The sequence below is a fragment of the Erythranthe guttata genome, chromosome 9 (genome assembly GCF_056151865.1).
Source record: "Erythranthe guttata isolate IM_541 chromosome 9, IM_541, whole genome shotgun sequence".
Taxonomy (NCBI): domain Eukaryota; kingdom Viridiplantae; phylum Streptophyta; class Magnoliopsida; order Lamiales; family Phrymaceae; genus Erythranthe; species Erythranthe guttata.
The window spans coordinates 1636253-1644140 of record NC_142541.1 but is presented as its reverse complement, the minus strand read 5'-3'; positions in this window follow the sequence as shown (position 1 = coordinate 1644140).

The window sequence follows — 7888 nt, the reverse complement described above, 5'->3', positions numbered from 1 at the left end:
TTTTAAGGTTTTGTTAGCTATTTTTGCCGATTCGAAACGATTTTGAAAGCGAAGGCGAGAATCAAGTCAAACAAGAGCAAAATTAGCAATCAAGTGGATGGTGGCATCGTTCTGTATTTTACGCATAACTTCTTCATACAACCTCCGATTGAGCTGATTCAAATGGATTTACAAAGGCAACTGCGAGGGCTACAACTTTGAAGAAATGCATTTTTGCCATATTCGGATTGAAAAATGGTTAAAACAGAGCTTGAAGTTATTGCAGTGACTATATCGCGATATAAGCTCCCATATCGCGATATGGCAGAAAACTAAACAGAGCGATTGGGCTTTTGCCATATCGCGCGATATCACCTCCCATATCGCGATATGACAGAAAACGAAACAGAGAGCTTGCAATTTTACTATATCGCGCGATATCACCCCCCATATCGCGATATGGCAGAAAACGAAACAGAGAGCTTGCAATTTTACCATATCGCCCGATACTGCCGCCCATATCGCGATACGGCCTCGGGAAGCGTAAAAAATATCTAAAAAGGCAAAGTTTACTATAAATAGAACATGCCTCACTCTTCAAAAGGGAGAACTTCTTAGACCGACTCTTCGACTTCTTATTCGGTTTTCTCTTCGGTTCTCGCCAGTTCTTCGCGGGAAGCTTCGACGAGGGTTTTGTCTTAGGTTTTTCATAAGCTTTTTCTTTACGTTTAGTTTATGATTTCTCATGTTCTTCATTTTGATCTATGTTTGTAATGAACTAAGCATTTTTTTTAGGGAAATGAAACCTTGTATATATTGATTTTGATTTCCAGATCTGTGATCTATTTGTCGTTCTTTGATTCTGTTTATGTTTTCCTGTATTAAATGCTTTCGATTGTTTGGCCAACAGTTGAATTGATTGTAAATGGGAATGAACTCGAGAGAGGATTTCTCGTTTGATTTTAGGAAAACATAGCTCGGGTTGTGGAAACGGAGACGTGATGCACCTCGGGTAGCCCTTAAGGACTTGACCTAAATGCTCTCTTAATATCAGGTTCTGAACGGAGACGTCGGACCTGTGGGTAGACTCTAACTACACTGGAGACGGGGATTAGGGTATTTTAGTGTCTGGGTTAGCGAATATAGAATTGACATTAGATTCGGATTTGTAGATCTTTATCGATAGTACATTGGTGGATTTTACCCTAGAAGCCATCACACGTCGGAATTCCTCGCTTTTACTGGCGGACCGTTGCTTTTATTATTGGTTCTCTCTTTTTAGCTTCACCCCCACCCTTTCGATCGTCTAGATAAAGTGTAGGATAGTATAATTACGGTACTTGGTAGATTTAGGAACTTAATTCCCTGTGGATCGATATCTGGAATTCACTATTCTACAAAACGCGATACTGTACACTTGCGGTTATTCATACGTAGGTTTTACGCGTATCACTCCCCATGAGGTGTAATCTTTATAGCAAATAGACTTTATAATCTATATAATATATAAAAGTTGAATTTCACACTTAATTGATTGATATTTGGCTATTGCAATTGGTGACACGTCCTCAATTTCTTCCCAAGTGCCAAATTGATTGGTGGAAATAAATCATAAAAAACATGTCATCATTTTCCAAAATTAAAGGTAATTAAATATATCTTATTATTTTATTAATATATTTATATCCTACCATTTATAAAATGCTCTAAATATATCAACTTTCTTGGAAACTTTAAATAAATTTATTTTTGAATTTAATTTTATAATTAATTTAATTTGAATTTAGTTAAATTCAATTTAAAATCTTCCCTTATTATTAATTGGTGGTGTTACTGAAATTTTGTATTTTAATTCATAAACTTGGATTTATATTAAAAAAATACTGCATAATAAATTATTTAATATTATATATTTTACATGAACATGACCAGAGAATACGTTTTTATTTTTACTAATTTAATATTATATATTGATATTATTGTAAAAAAGAAAGATAAATGTTCGAATTTACTGTATTGCGAAAATTGACAGCATTTTTTTCTGTCATGTGTAGAGTAATGTACTCCCAATTATTTACCATATTGAAAATTATACTACATGAATTTCATGTTATTATTAAAAAAATTATTTTATCTTCACTGAATTAAATCCAGTGACAATAAATTTTACGATTGATTTAACTTTTTTAAATTGTATACTAACTAAAATACAAACTTTATCATGATTATACTAATAAATTGAATAACATAACTTAAGTTTAATCAATTGATAAAAAAAAAACGAATTGATTTTATATATTTCAAAATATAACAATGTTATTCTAAATCTTTGGTATTAAATTCGTTTATTCACTTTATTTAATACCAAACATTAAAAATACCAATTGTTTTGTTTAAAATGTATAATGAACGTATATATCATATATTGTATTCCACTAATAAGTATTTCATTATAACTCTGATAAATATAATCAAGTAATATCTAGAGCAAATCCAAGCCAAAAGTATCAAAATGAGTTTGCAAATGTTTATGTGTCATTTAATATTTTATTTTGATATTTATCTAAATTTATTTGCTCCAACCATAGGTATTAAATAGTTGTTAATTAAATTTAATTAAATTTATTTATATATCTAATTGCCACATGTTATTTTCTAAATGAACATTCAGGTGGTTAAATTCATAACTCATGTTTGATATTTTATTCTACATGATTGTATAATGTATTTTTACATACTGAAAGATCAAATATCAAAATACAACCCTCATTTCATAACACTATTGGAATTAAAGATTACTATTTTTGAGTATGAAAATGGTGATTAAATGTTTTGATAGCTCATTGAATAACCCCACTCAAGGTGCTCTTGCCGTAAATAGTTTATATTAACAAATACAATATCAATCGGCAAATCAGTAGTTTATACAATCCATTTTTAGTTACAAACTCAATAAAATATTTATATATTACATAAACGCACTACATTTATATGAGAAATTGTGTCTTTTCAAATTGAGAAAGATTGATGCAATATTGTGGCTATATATGGATGGAAAAAGTTCTCAAATATCAAGTATTATAGTATACCAACAAAATATTATCTATAAAATACGAGCTTAGTGGTTATCATTTCATTTGGCACGATATTGGTACTATATCGAACTTATATGAGATTTACTACAATCCTATAGTGTGGGCATTCGGGTCGGGTTATTCGGGTATAACCCGACCCGGTCGGGTATTACCCGACCGGATCGGGTAATTTGTTACATAGCCGGGTTTTTCCCGGGTTCGGGTACCCGGTGATCCCAAACCGGGTCGGGTCCGGGTAATAGAAATTCTACCCGGGTACCCGATCGGGTACCCGGTTTAAAAAAAAAAAAAAAAAAAAATTTTTTTTTATATATATATAAAGATATATATATATATATATATATATATATATATATATATATATATATATATATATATGTCTATATTTGTATGTATATATATGTATATGTCTGTGTGTGTATATATATATATATATCAGTTATATATATATATATATATATATATATATATATATATATATATATATATATATCTGTAATACATACTATATATATATATGTCTCTATTTGTATGTATATATATGTATATGTCTGTGTGTGTATATATATATATATATATATCAGTATATGTATATGTATATATATATATATATAAATATATATATGTATATTGCTATATATATATGTATACCTTAAAAAAAAAAAAAAAAAAAAAAAAAAAAAAAAAAAAAAAAAGAGGAAAATAGCAAAACCCGAACCCGACCCGAACCCGACCCGAAATAACCGGGTACCCGGTTGCCGGGTACCCGGTTATCTCGGGTCGGGTTCGGGTAATTTTTTTTTTGCAAAAAACCCGAATAACCCGACCCGAATAACCCGAATAACCCGACCCGACCCGAATGCCCACCCCTACTACCTATCATTGGAAAAAAATATGTCTAGCTACAAATATTCTGACAAATTTTTAAATTAATTTTGAACCATATGAAAATAAAAATATTAATATAGGGTATTAATTATAGCGTAAATAATTATTAAATATTTTAACACTGTATATATTTCACTATATTTTTGGTATTGAAATACATGAATTCCTTTGTCTAACTTACAATTTATGTATCTAAATTAGTGGAATATTATTAAGTTTTCTGTTTCCCCATCATAATAAGTTATATTTATTTTCTAATTTCCATTTTTAAAATTTTGTAAAATGAAATTATTTATTGTATAACGTTTATAGTATTAGTATAAGTATTAGTATTAGTATTAGTATTAGTATTAGTATTAGTATTAGTATTAGTATTAGTATTAGTATTAGTATTAGTATTAGTATTAGTATTAGTATTAGTATTAGTATTAGTATTAGTATAAGTATTAGTATCAGTATCAGTATCAGTATCAGTATCAGAGTATCAGTATTAGTATCAATATTGATATCAATATTGGTATCATAATTGGTAGTGGCGTATACATCTTATCTCTTTTGCAATATTTATAAGTTGTGTTGTTGTTTGAGTCATGTGCATGACTAATTGAATGTTGTTACTGATAAACTTGCAGGCTATTTGAGTATCTATGGTGTTACCTCTCTGCTTCTGTGTTTGTTATTAAGTTAGTTATTTTGCAGAAGATTCACATGGTGTAGTAGATTGCATTCCATGAAATAGTGTTATAGCATATGTTTTAAATGATTTCACTTAATCTTCATATCGTGTTTTGCGCGCTTCGCGTATTCTTCTGTGTAATATTTAATTGAATTTCATATGTTACAAGTCTGAATTAAGAGACAATTTTTTTTTTATTTCTTCCCATTTTGTTTTGCAACGCACGGGTGAAGTACTAGTTATTTATAAAACTTAAACATACTAATGAATATTGATTCTTATTTCAGGTATACAAATAAATAATTAAGACATTATAAATTTAATATTTAGGGCCTCAGATATTTAGAAAATTGTAAAAATATCTATTGATTATATATTTTAAATTTATTTTAGAACTGATTTTCTAAAATATTGCACATAATAAATTTTAAAAAATAAGTATTAATATAAAAAGTGTGCAAAATAATTTGGGGGCCTTAAATTTTCGTAAAAATCCGAGGGCCCTAGGCGATCGCCTAATTCGCCTCCCCTCAGAACCGGCCCTCTCGTTAGGAGGGAAATCAAATCTTAACGGGTAATTTTCTTTTCCTTCTCTAATCTGATTGTCTATTGAGGTTTATGTTGACTGCAGTCAACAATATTATGACCTCACTTGGGAATATGATTTATAGACAATATAATCATGCAAGTTGTGTCAAATGCAATGTTATCAAAACCGGACCGGACACAAAACCGGGTGAGGATTTGGGTCACGGTTGGACCGGTTCGACCGGGGTCAACCCGAGTTTTTTATTATTTTTATTTTTTAATTATTGAATTATTTTTATAAATATAAAAATATTATTCCCTATATTTTTTATGTATTCCTCTAGTTTATTTCACTTTTACTCCAATATTTATAATTCAATTTTAATATATCATTTTTTATCCTCAAAAAAAAAAAAATTTAATATATCATTTTTTAATTTATTTTCTCCTCTTACGGCTTACCTCTTCACTCACCTACCCCACTCTCAACTTTTATTTCCTCTTCTTCGTTCTGCATTCTGCAACATCCAGGCCCCAATCCCTTTTCTTTTTCTTTTTTTTTTTTTTTTTTTTTTTTTCTTTTTTTTTCTCCCTTTTCTCCCGAGAAAACATCACCTTCCTCGTCTACTCATGTTTCTCTTTGTTTTTTCTCCATCTTTACGCTTCACTTCTTCATCTTTTTTGCTCGGTTTTGTTTTTTCTTCAGCCCACAGATCTAGCCATTCACAACTCCGACCTAGATCCGACCGTCCAAGGCAATCCCCTGCCCAGATCCGCCGAGCACGGTGATCCTCCACGCAAATCCGGCCATCTACCATCGTTTTAGCCTAAAACCCGGTTCTTTAAATGGTTCCCGGGTCTACCGGGTTTACCGGTCGAACCGGGTTTTCGACTTAATGACCCCGGTTAATGAATTCTCCGGTTTCTGAGGTTGAACCAGACCTTATTTTTGGCGGGTCGCGGTCGAACCGGTCGGACCGGTCCGGTTCTGACAACATTGGTCAAATGTTTGAGGTTTAAGTTTGAAGTATGTGATTACAAAACGTTTTTGAAATATAATCAAGCATATGATGATATTTAGGGCATCTTCCATCCTACACCATTTCCTATTTTTTACACATAATTTAGGTGTTTTTAACCTTCCAGCCTAAATCACTAAATCGTCATTACACCTAAAATTATGATAATTTGGTTTTAGTCTCCCATTGTGGTCAAAAACTATATCACCATATTACCAAATCCTATATTTTCACCAAATTTTTTGGTGAAGAAATTTGCATCTCCCACCCTTCCACCATTTTACCATTTTTTTCCACCAAATCCTATTTTTCATATCAAATATAGAAATTAAAATAGAATTTGGTGTAATTAACACCATTTTATAATTAGCATATAAAATTATTATATTAGCTAATTTCACGTGATTACCAATTTATGAACATATTTATAGTAAATATATTATTGTTAATTAATGAATATGATAATATATAAATATATTAGTATATTAGTATATAATATATTTATAGAAATTATATTAGTATATCAATAGAAAATATAATAATAATAATAATAATAATAATAATAATAATAATAATAATAATAATAATTATTATTATTATTATTATTATTATTATTATTTGGTGTAAAATTTGATAATGGTGAAATATTATTATTTTATTATTTGGTGTAAAATTTGATAGAATTGATGGGAGACTAAATATACTATTTTTTCACCAAAAGTAGTGAAATTGTAGAATAGTGTGCTAAGGGTGGGAGATAAACCCATTTTTTCACCACAAAAAATAGGATTTGGTGAAAAAATAGTGATGACGTTGGAAGATGCTCTTAGAGCATCTCCCACCCTTAACACCATTTTTTCATCAAATCCTATTTTTGGTGGTGAAAAAATGGTGTTATCTCCCACCCGTAACACGCCATTCTATAATTTCTCTTTTTTTAGTGACAAAATAGTGTATTTGGTCTCCCACCAATTCCATCAAATTTTACACCAAATAATAAAATATTAATATCTCTCCATTTTACCATTTATAGAGAATAGGATTTGGTTTGGTCTCCCATAGCATTTCACCAAATATATTACAAAATTATAATTTTAATGTTAATCGTAAATTTAGTCTATTTTATTACCAAAATATTGATTATGAATTTGATCTTAAACAATGATTTTATTAAGTATATAATTTAAAAATTATGATAAATATCAAAAAAAATTATTGAAACGTGAATGAAAATCGACTTAGATTATTATACATATAATAAAACCACGAATAAACAATAGTTTCATTAATTATTTCCTAAAAACCTTACAACATAAATTAATTATAAAAACATTACAACATAAGTTAATTATTAAAGTATTACAACATTTGTTTTTGGCCAAAAAAAATATTTCATTGATAACAGGGGCCTCGTTAAAACCTTGTTTGGCCTAACAAGGAAATAGTACCCCTTATTAGCAGATGAGTCTCATTCTCCATTATTATCGTTATCATCTTCAACATCATCTATTTGATCACTTTTATCCTACAAATGTGCTACCAATCTCCTCCTTAGTTCATTATGCTCTCCTCGATTTATCAGATTTCGATGTCGACTAAGAAAATTAACATATTTTGTATTATCTAAATCTCTTGAAAGCATAGCAGGCGGGACAGTGGATAAACTTTCATAGTAAAGGTTGCCGTGTAGATATCCACCACGT